We start from the raw sequence: 12358 nt of genomic DNA, 5'->3' as shown, positions 1-12358 counted from the left end.
GATTTCAAAATAAATATGAATATTTTTCAACAAATTACTACATAAAAAATAGAGTACTACATAAAAAATAGCGTATGGCCTATAGCATTTGCAAATAAGTTTATGTTCTCATCATCACACAGTTAGTTAGTCTGTAACAGCAGACGAAAGCTCTGTGTCTGCAAATTATATGTCTAAAAGAAGCCATGTGGCTAAGCAAAACCAGCACAGGAAATAATAATAGCTAGCCTATATTTGTGCAATTTATGAACACGTCTTAAAATGCTCTCCTTTAAAGTGTCCAGAAAAGAGTGGTCATGTAAAAACCAGCTCAGTGTTACATAATGTAGATCTCTGCTCCACTCTGCAGTCTGCACTTCTCGCAAGCATGCTGTTTATAATAAGCATTTTATTTTATTTTATTTCATTTTTACACAGAAAAGACCTGCAATGACAGAGTACAACCAGGGGATGGTGTGATACTACAAGCAAAGAAAATAACCTTACCTTTTCATGGCCTTTTTTAATTTCACCTCATTCCACTCATTAAATGTATTTGAAAGAAATAGGTCTACACATAGTAACAATTTGAATTGAACATTTTATTTTTAAAAAAAAATAATAAACTATGTAACAGACAATTGGAAAAAGTTAACGGACACCTAATCATTCACTGCACCTCAAAAAATGCAAGCACCAGCAGTGTGGTATGATTCTACTACAGCCTAAGGAAATATATGATACTTCATCAAACACTGCTCTGCTATTTCTCAGGTGTCACAGCTGAGAGTAAAAGGATAAAAAACTGGGAGGAGAAAGCCATTATATTAACAGTAAATCTCATGTCTCTGCAGTAGTCTGCAAAATCCTGTGCAATCTATTACATAAATTGCTGCTCCTCCTTGCAACTTGAAATATACTTGTGCATGAATTTCATTTTTTTCCCTTTACAAATAAAACAATTTGACATTGTAACCTTCAGTTAGACTTGTACAAATAAAAAGCAAAGTACATTGCATTTAAAAGAGAAGATGTTCTTTGAATTTCAATAATTACACCAGCACTTGTGTAAAATGATGGATAGATAAGTTTAAAAAAGTATTTTAATGGTAAAAACATGCCAAATGAAATAGGAAAACTCCTTCAATTAGATCATATATTAGATATGCCCAGTTATATATTTTTTGTTATATATTTTTATTTTGAATAGGCTGAGATTTACATCAAAATACATGTACTGTTACTCGTGTTCTGTCAAGGTTCACATGCATTTTTGGTTAGTGTCAGTTGAAGAAGTGATGGAGAATGATGTCATGTGAAAGACAGGAGCAGAGATCCTCCACACCACAAACTCATCACTTCAAATTACTCACAGAGAAGAGACAAACTTGGACTTGAGCTGTTCAATTAATAATTACACCTTTCACCTCATCTTTAATGCATGATTAGGTTTCATATTAAAGGTATGATGAGAAAGCATGGTCCAGGCCCACTGACGTACCACTCTTTTTTCATATTTCCCAGTTTATTTTTTGGTAACACTTTATTTTGATAGTCCACTTTAGACATTCTACTATTTATAAGTAACTTTTCAACTACATGTCAACTAGCTGTCATTAGAGTATTAGTAGACTGTCTGCTTAATATCTGCTAACACTTTATTTTGTTGGTCCCCCAACAGACATTCAACTGACTATAAGTAACTTGACGACTACAAGTAAATTTATTCTCCTAACCCAAAGCCTAACACCTAACCATAACCTAAGAGTCTACTGACAGTCTACTATAATATACTAATACTCTAATGAGAGTTAGTTGATATGTTGTTGAAAAGTTACTTATAATTAGTAGAATGTCTAATGTGACTATCGAAATAAAGTGTAACCTATTTTTTTTTTTTTTTTTGTAAAAAGGCACTGGCCCACTTTCACCCTCTATACACTTCATACATTTTATGCATGTTGTACAAGATATTTGCACTGACTAACTGATCTATTTTTAAACAATGTTATTTTAAGTATTACATTCAGTATATTTGATGTTTTAAATGCATGTTTCATTTTAAAGTTAATGTTATTCCAGTTCTTTAAACTAAGAGTTGCTTGTGTGGTTGCAATTGTGACAGCTCTGAGCAGTGAGCCTAACACATGTAATGCTATTTTATGATGTCTGAGCTGCAGCTGTTCAAATCATTTCTTAGAAAAACAATATAAAAGTAGACAAAAGATAAAAATCGCATTACCAGTTCCTGGGAAACTGCAACAGTCAGTCAGTCAGTCAGTCAGTCAGTCAGTCAGTCTGTCTGTCTGTCTGTCTGTCTGTCTGTCTGTCTGTCTGTCTCTGTCTGTCTGTCTGTCTGTCTGTCTCCTTAGCAATCGGCCAGCAACCACAGAGAACACGCTAGCTGCATTTCAACACTCTACTAAACCACTGAGCAACCACCCAGAACACCCTAATAACCCCATAGCAAAACACTAGCACTTTCCCAGAACATCATAGAAACTCCCTTGCAACCATCTATCAACCATTTACTGTAAAACACGCTAGCAACCACTAAGCTACCACCAAAAACACCCTAACAACTGCATGGCAACACCAAAGCAACCATTCAGAACACATGGCAACACCTTACTGCCTGCATCGCAAAATCATATCAACCGCCTAGCAAGCACACAGAACATCCTAGAAACAATCTGCAAGGATGTTACTGTATTTGTTGTTGTGAAGGCATTGCAAGGCAGTTGCAAGGTTGTCCAGATCGGTCATCACCAGCCAAAATGAAGGAAAGATTTTACAGCTCTAACTTTATTATATGCAAGAGAGGTCGGGGCTCAGACTGATTCTGGAACTTCTTGTTCTGAATGGGGCCCTTACAGTAATATGTTTCCATTCAAAATGCTCTCTCTGAAACACATTCTAACATGTGTGACATCCCAGAATTGGTTCGCCGCGATAAACCTGAAGGACGCATAATTTTATGTATATATCAACACAAGATAAGTCCCTTTGGACAGTCCCTGCCTCCTCGCATCTTTGCCAAAGTCCCAGAGGTCGCCCTTGCCCCATTGAGGTCCCAAATACTTCCAGAGGCTCAAGGGGCATATGGCACCCACAGCCACGGTAACGCTGATCGGGTTGATGTATATGAGGCCGCTTCAGCACTGGCTTCGTGCATGGGGCCATGGCACACATCGTTTGACCATAACACTGGGGCTTAGCCACATGTTCATGGACCTTGGGTTTCTGTGGGCAGGAGTTCCCTTAGAGCAACCCAGATGCGTTTCTGTCACAACAGACGTATCCAAGACACCCTGGGGTGCCATGCAACGGGCATGCAGCTCCAAGGTTCTGGACGGGTTCCAGCTGTACTGGCACATACACTGCCTTGAGTTGTTGGTCGTGCTTCTAGCCCTGAGGAAATTTCAAATCTTGATTCAGGGCAAGCAGATGTTGATCACAACTCACCCGCCACTACCTGTCACAAGTCACCCGCCACCACCTCCTCTGTAGTCAGCATAAACTGAAGTCTCAGCAGGCCAATCACATTCCAGGCATCCTCAATCATGCAGCAGATTTGTTCTTGTGAAAGGTTACACTCCAGGGAGAATAGAGATCCCCATGCAGTCCAGCTGATTTTGTCAATTTGACCAGGCACAAGTAGATCTGTTTGCCTCCCAAGAATCCTCCCATTGTCCACTGATGCGTTGGCCCCTCCCTGGCAAATCCCCTTGAGGAAGGACCTTCTTTCTCGGGTAAGGGCACTATCTGTCACCTGCGCCCCGAGACCTCTAGAACCCGCAATGTGTGGTCCCTTGACAGGATGAGGAATTCTGAGACCAATGGTGATAGACACAATAACCTCAATGAGATGGCTATATGATTTGAAGTGGGGCTTATTCATTGCTTGGTGTTTTTCCTGAGGAGAGCAGTGATTAAATCCCCCAAGATCACCCCTCACACCCTCTTGAGATCTCTCGGTGGTCTAATGGCGCTTTTCCACTGCTAGTACTGCTTGGTAAGGCTCAGTACGGTTTGGCTCGCTTTGCTTTTCCACTGCGCGTTACGACTCGGCTTGGCACGGCAGGGTTCGCTTTAGCTCGTTTGCTTTTCCACTGTCCACTGATTATAGTCTGACCGTTATAGTTTATCCGCTCCTCGGTAACCAACAAGAGGAACGTTTGCACTTCGTCTGCTGACCACGATTCAGCCATTTCTTTTCGGAAGTTTTCTTTCTTTTTTCTTCAAGCAAGTAGTTTTAAAACAGGTGCTACAACGGTGGCTGTTACTGGCTATTTAAATCTAGCGGGTTTGATGTCTCACAAATACAATGACGCTTATGGTAGTGGACGGTAGTGACGATTCTGTCTGACTCTGACCAATCAGTGGTCTGCAGTGTGTTCATGTCACATTTTAGTATTGGTACGGTACGCTTGGAACCTCAACAGAGGTGGTACCATTTAACGCGAGCCGAAGCGAGCCGTACCATACCATACGATGCAGTGGAAAAGCGCCACAAGTGAGCCATACCAAGCCGAGCCATACCGTACCATGCAGTGGAAAAGTGCCAAAGCGTGCCGTACCGAACCGTGCCATACCACACCATGCAGTGGAAAAGCGCCATTATAGGCCAGAGAGATTCATATGATATGAGCCTTTACAGTCAGTCGAGCTAAGTTCCCTCTCTATGAAGATGGCCATCCTGACTGCGCTCACTTCTGTCAAGAGGGTGTGGGACATTCAATCCCTCACCATTAATAAAACGTATCTAGAGGGCCAGCAGACTCTCATATTGCCTGAGACCTGGCTACATGCCGATGGTTCCCACAACCCCTTTCATGAATCAGACAGAAAACTTGCAAGCAATCCCTCCTGACGATAGAGACCCAGCCCTATCTGTGTTGCACCCAGTGGGTGCTTTGCACATTTACCTGAATCACATACATAGATTTAGATGATTAAATCAGCTCTTTTTCTCCAAGGAAAGAATGACCTACTGGATTGTGGATGCCATTCTCATCGCTTACCAGGCTCATGGTGCCCCCTGGGAGTGAATGCTCTCTCCATTAGGGGTGTCTCAGCCTCTTCAGCTCTAGCAAACATGTCTCGTTAGCAGACATCAGCAGGGCTGCATGTGGGGCTTCACACCACACTGTTGCAAGATTCTAAAATCTTCACTTGGAACCTGTTTCATATCGAGTTTTGGGTACCCAGATAACTAAAAGGGTATAGTGCTTGTATACCACAGCTTTTTCAGTCCAAGTAAAGTTTACCATGGTTGGTAAACCTTGGACCAACTTTTCCCATCAATTAGCACGGTCGGTAGATGAGTTTGGTGAATGAACCCATCACCAGATCCATTACAATAGTAACCAAGATGTTTCCACCTGAGATGCATTTTGAATGTTTCTCCTTTGACAACTTTTGTTCGGATTTCACCTCACTCTATGTGTCACCTTTACAAGAACAGGATTGCACAAATATATTGAATTAACCAAACTGGGTAACATGACTTTCGAGTGAGAGGGAAAGAAAGCAAATGCTATGGAGAAGAGAGAACAGCAGTGATTTTTGGTGCTAACATTATTTAAATTTAAATTTAGTAACTGAATGCCCTGCTACATATATTATTTTAACCCTTTGACTGTAATCACGTCAGTGTGATTACAACATTCAGTGCATCATTTGATCAGCTGCTAAATTCAAATGTGCTACTGGTGCTGCTGAGCCATAGACTGACACGCTCAAAGCTTTTCATGTATCACAAATATTCTGTTTTCAAACACATAATCTTTATTTTAGGTTTCAGACATTTAATAAGTACTAGCAAAACAATATTTTTATAAATTGGATAGTTTTATTCATATCAGATGCACATTGTGTAAGTAATATAAAACTAAACATTCAGCCTTAAATGAATTTGGTCTGCTGTCCTCGGGGGAGGTTCGGACCCGAGGCTCGGCTCCAGCTCCGAGTTAAAAAATTCAGGAGATTCACCTGGCTCGTAAAAAAAATTCATGTAGAAAATTAGCATGGAGCCATTATGAAACCTGCGGACAGTCCAGGGATACATAGGGCCAATTTTTTTCACATTTCATACCCACATGGGCCCCCACAAATGTTGGCTGGGTAGCAATGCCCTCATAAACATTGTCTGTAAGACTTCATGGCCTTACAGTAAATCCAAACTTCAAGCTTTTTATTTAAAAACTACATCAAACTTTCTGACCAGGTTTTTTCAAGCCAGCACCAAAGATTTTCTTGGCAAACTTTTAGTCTTTAAACATAAAATACAACTGCTCTAATTATGTTATGTCTGTTTTCAAATAAACACCAAAAAATAAGGACATTTTAATAAGAAATCACCCGGTCAATTGCACACAGGTGTGTCTTTTTGCTTTTCACCCCATGAATCATTTTCTTGTTGAGCGCATGGAGAATAGAGACGATTCATGCTGAGGAATGCTACAGCTGAATAACAGCTCTAAATTCAGCGGGCACCAGTTTGCGCCCATTGTTACAGTTACAATCCTGAGCAGAAGGTCCAGGTAACCAAGGCAAGGCATCTCCATCTTGAAAATGTTTCTTCAGCACACAACTTATTATATCAATTTAGGTTAGTTGTTGCCGGAAAAATGACCAAATTATCCATTATCATTTAAGCTTCTCTCTTCCAGGGAGAAGTGACGCTAGAATTAGCTCTAATGTTGTCTGGAAATGGAGCTGAACAGGAAATAGTGTGTGAAAGGGCTTGCAGTGGCTAAATGGGAGAGCGCATAAAAAAGCAGGAAATTAGGTAAAGCTCATTAAAAGAGGGTGTTGCAGCTGCAAGATAAGCAGATGTGACTTCTCTATTAGACAGCTCGTTACCTGGAGTTATCGAGCAGCAAAGACCAACCATATTGCATGCAGCTAAAAGAGATGATAGATTAGTGTCCACAAAGACTTAGAAACAGAGAAACTATTAAAGCCAATGAACATCTTCCTGTGGAGGGTGCAAATGAGACATTCAGCATAAGAATTTTGGCCACTATGAAGCATTATATTTGGCCTGTGAAACTTTGAAATGCTATTTGCTGATTTATATTGGAATCTAACCACTGTGATGACAGTAATACTGATAAATACCCCATTTGTCAGGCAGATAACCATTACTAATCAGAATAGAAAGCTTTTTCATCAAAACAAGCACATTGATTTTTCATCAGGACTATTTTTGTCCTCCTTCCCCATGCAAGTCCCATCCATTGTTACAGTTATAATTATTGTCTTGTTTCCAATTCCACATCAGACTATTAGCTGGTATATTAGTCCTGATTCTGCCAGTGGAAAGAAATTCTTAGTTCAGTGTTCACTGAACATTACAGTGACATTGGGTTCTCAAGCAAATACAAGTAAACATGTACAATGTATTAGTACTACTTATTTATTTATTTGTTCATTTTTACATTTGGTTCTATATTTATACAAGCAAATCTGAAAAAAAAGCAATATGTGTGTGTAATTTCCATAATTTCCATATAACACAATTTCCCTTTCCCTTCTTTTAAGACAAAATATTAAAGAATTTCTTTTTAGACAAAATATTAAGTTGCTTTGGCTCAATTCGCAAATTAGATTTTTTTTCTCAAAACAACAAGTTCAGATCTGTGAACAGTTTCTAGTTCACATTAGACTTATATTTTTGGTTTGTATGGTTTCTATTTACATGCAAGACATTGCTACAATAATTATTATACTTGTATACAAACCTGGATATTATTTTCTGTGTACTACAGTATTGACTTTTCCTAGAAAATAAATGTAACTATTACAGCTCATATGACGGCTGTGGAGGCAGGACGAGTCCGAGTCCGAGAACGACGAGTGGCCGGTGGCAAAGATCGAGAGAGGCCAGGCCTGGATTTTATTGTGTTTTATTTTGTTATTAAATGTCCGCCGGTTCCTGCCTCCTTCTTCCCATAACATCTTGCTTTAAATTCATTAAAAAAATCATTTTGGTAACACTGGCCAATTTACTGACTGTAACAGAGTCAACAACATCGACAGCACCAGACCTCTACACTCCAGCGCTGATCATCATTGTCAGTTTAAAGCAAGTTAATACTATTTCAAAAAGGTAGCCAATGCAAAAACCTATAATATCAGACATTTATTTGCCACAATATACAAAAAGAAAAATCAGCTTCTAGGTATTGGCCAGAAAGTTACTATCAGTGCTTTCATTATTAACAATAACTAGGAAATTAAAATTTGCAGATAGACTGACAGACAGACAAAGAACCCAGTGATCCACTTTTAGCCTTCGTTTCTAATGTTAGCTTTTGCAGTAGAGAGAGAAGTCTCAATAGGCATCCAGGAAGTTATCAAAATGGAAACACATTTCTTTCTGAGAGAATATGACTAAAATAGTGAATAAATGTCATTATTGTTCAGTGATCATTACTCAAGATCCATGAATAAACCACTACTAGAAATATGTTCTTAATGACTGTTCTTACCACAGTTTCTGTGGGACGGTTGGATAAGAAAAAGCATCTGAAAATCTGCTTTATCAGCAAAATTCACTGAATGTTTGCTTTATGTTCAAATTCCAGCCAGCTGCCGATTGTGTATCCTCTCCATGGTGGGAAATAACAGCTTGGTGCCTGTGTGAATTACAGAGAGCTGGCGTTTTTGAGCAGACGTTTTTGTTTGTGTGCGTTTCGGATCCTCTAAGCCTTGCAATTTAATCACCCAGATTGCTTTTGATGCCTTTATACTTCAAACGCAGCCATGGTAATTTATCAGCTGTGAATGAGAGGTATGGCTCTGAACATTACTTTGACAGGAACACAGAGCACTGTCTGTCAGACAACCTCACATCTGGGTTAATTTGAGGTTATTTTAAGGGCCTAATCATACATACGAACAAGGACAGTATTTCCTAGTCAAAGCTATTGTCAAATATGGGTGAACAGGCCATTTAGAAATGAGTGCTGGAGGGAGATTTCACATTCTTGTTAAAAGGTCAGCAGAGTCAGGGCTGAGCTGTGAAAACTGTTGTATTTAACATATGTCTTCAGACTCTCAGCAGTAGCTTTGATGAAGGCCAATGAAAAGCCTCTGAGAAAATGAGTACGTTCTTAATTTTGAATGGGCAAAGGATGAAGATGAAGTTGTGGGTTTTAAGGATACACAAAAATATTTCTGCTTCGGCCCTATATCTTGCACCCAGCGCAATTGATTTTGTACACCGACGCATGTATCATTCGTATTTTGGACCCGTGCAAAGCGGACTTTTCCTTTCAACTGAACTTGCGCTCTCTGGGAGCAAGTTCTAGAAAAAACTAGTCTAAAGTCAAGGGAGCGCTTAAGCGTGCATGCTTGGCCATAATACAGAGTGTGAACTACGTGCACTGTAGATGATTCTCTCATCCACATAGATGCAATTTACTTTTTGCAAATGATACATTATTATAAGGAAAAATATTAAAACACGAGGGAAATCATTGTTGTGTCAATGACGATGGGAAAAATAGGCATAAAACTTACACATTTACCCAAATTATTATATGCATGTTTAACCGAAGCTAATTTGGGTGGGTTTGTCCCATCCCCAATGTCACTTTTCTTTCTTTTACGGCCCTGACGAGAACATTGATCTCCTTGCCGATCCTGAAGCTCAATAGTTTTGCTATTTTTGCTCTAAGTAAATGAGTTACTACAGTTTTTCCCGTAGTTTCGACCTGCGTCATATTTTCTGGTACTGAACGAGCTAAACGTTTTGGCGGCTGGCAGAGCGAGAGCATGGTCTCTGGTCCCGGGCTTGACGGCGCTGTGAAGCGGTGGCGGGCAGAGGCTGTGGCTGGGAGCTTCGAGCAGACAGCTGTTTTGGGCGATCTGCTGTGAAACTAGAGCGCTTTGGCAAGAAGTGCTTCATAGCCTGTGACGTCTTCTGAACCTCAGCGAATCTATCCGCAAAATCTTTGACGGATGATCCAAAGAGGCCAGCTGGGGAGATTTCTCGCTCCTCGAGGAGCGAGGAGCATTCCGAGTCCGCCATCTCAGTTCACGAGTTTACACTTACAAATAAGTCAGATAGAATAAATGCGTATTTGGCGTGTTGTCTGAGGAGAGTGCTCCCTCCGTATTTCTGGTTAAGAAGTAACCGAGTGTGAGGAGACGGGGTGATGGAGGGATGCTTAAAAACTGTCGAGGAACATACTCCTCCCGAACGTACTCCTCCCAAACATTGTTTATAAAACATGTCAGCCACAAGTGTCTCTCAGCAATGGTGAGAGAAGCCATGTTCCGCTCAATGGCCTGTGTAGCGGATTTCGCGGCGCAAAGAGCAAGGTATGTAGCGCTCCCAAAATCGGGCATACTTATAGTTTCCGGTCCTTCCTCATCCAGTTTTCGGAGAAGGTCGGCTTGGAAGATCTGCAGTATGGCCATCGAGTGTAATGCCGATACAGACTGCCCAGCAGTGGTATAAGCATGGCTGTGCATAGCAGTAGTAGTGCGGCAAGCTTTAGCTTATAGCGCCGTCTTAGCTCGCCATCCATTAGAGGGCAGGCAAAGATTGGCAACTACAACTGGAGGAATATAGTGGTATCCTTTGTCTTTAGAACTGTCCACCATCGAGAATGCTGCTGAGAAAGAGGTTTGCGGTCCCTTTGCAAGAAACATCCATCCAGTGGGTTGTGCAGGGCTGCACGGGCGCCACCCATTCAAGGCCGAGGCTCGCCACGGCCTGTGAGAGCAGACGCATCAGCTTGGATTTGATGCTGGCCCGTTTCCCTGACTACTCACAGGCAGAGGGGTGGAGGTCCATAGAGCCCGCAGACGCTCACTGTCTGAAGCCAGGATGGAGCAGCTGGCCTCCTCTACAGATGCAGGTATCTTGCCATCATTAATGACGGAAGCAGTGGCAGACGGCAGCCGTTGTCCGTCGGTGAGCGACTCGAGTGAAGCTGGTGGGCGACCCGGGGAGCTTTCACGGGCTGGAGAAGGCTAAGAGACCCACTGAGCACTGTAGCGGGCGGAAGTGTAGACTCAAAAAGACTTGCAATGATAGCAGCCGCCGACAGAGAGTGTGAGAGATGTCACCCAGGTAGGAAGCGCAGATGAAATGGCGGTCCACGGCTCGAGCCACAGGAATGAGGCATCTTTAAAAAGATGCTGCTCTTTTAGATAGAGAGATTGTGAGTCGCAGCGGCGAACACACAGTCGGCAGAGTAAAAGGATATAAATGCCTGAAAGCGTAGCAGGTACGGCGACTGAAGGCGGCGAGATGAAGCCCAGCGACTTCAGATGCAAAGGCTTGTCCCGCAGAAAGCTTTTCTCTGACGGCGCGGATTCTTCACTCCAGATCCAGCGATGCATGATTTGGTCGAAGAGATGAAAAATCTGATCATATCAGCCCTTTAAGCTATATTTATAGGCCCAGGCCATGCCCGCTTTGGCAGGAGGTGACGTAGTTGGCGTGAAGCGCCCCCATTGGATTTGATGTCACCAAGGGCCCCTTCCCGATAAACTGCTACGCGAGCCGTCTTGACTAGCTCTGCATGCTTCTGCAATGCGTTTTACATTAATTTAAAATCAAGGTTAATTTTTGGCTTCAGTATCTCGTGGAAAAGAGTTTTTTTCCTCTAATGTAAGATATTATGCAGTACGAGAGAACCTCTCGTAAGAGAACCAGCATGTGGGTGCAATTCATTTGTGATTTATACTATCTAAATTAAACATTAAAAAATTTTTTAAAAAGCATACTCCCATTGGATGATCCATTTTTAGGGGGGATGCTATATAATAATTTACATGGAACTGTCATTGCCTCACGTTGTCTGTTTTTTTTTTTTTTGTTGTGTTTTTTTTTTAAAAGCCTTGGTCTTAATGTGGTGGCAATCTTAACCATAAGAGCATTTATACATCTCTCATTTTCAAAGCAATAGCTCACTTTCATCAGAGTCATTTACTAAATTATGTTACATACTCATTCATCTTTGCCCCAGCCATGCTTAGTTTGATAAAGGTGCAGTCCACTTGAATAATTCCCTGTAATGGAACAATAATGGAAGAAGTGCTTATTCACTTCAAAGAGTCGGTTGTCATTACCTCTAATGTTACTGAGATCATGAACACATTATGGGAGGTTTGTTTAATAGGGTGACTCTCCTTTGCATGTTATTTGTAAACTATTTAAACACAGCAACTCACACATTTATTAATACATAAGATGTTTTTTTTCTCTGACACTAATTCCATTACTATAATTAGTGCTTTTCAATTTAACATGTAAATAAATTAAATAGATTGGAAAGTCTTTAAACTGATCAGGGATTTCATAAAATATTGAAATACACAAAGGATTCTCATTATTATTTCATTGCAAAAACAT

This window comes from Pimephales promelas, chromosome 8 (assembly GCF_988280905.1).
Source record: "Pimephales promelas chromosome 8, fPimPro1.hap1.1, whole genome shotgun sequence".
In the NCBI taxonomy this organism is placed as follows: Eukaryota; Metazoa; Chordata; class Actinopteri; order Cypriniformes; family Leuciscidae; genus Pimephales; species Pimephales promelas.
The sequence above is the reverse complement of the archived record's forward strand: the minus strand, read 5'-3'. Positions refer to the sequence as shown.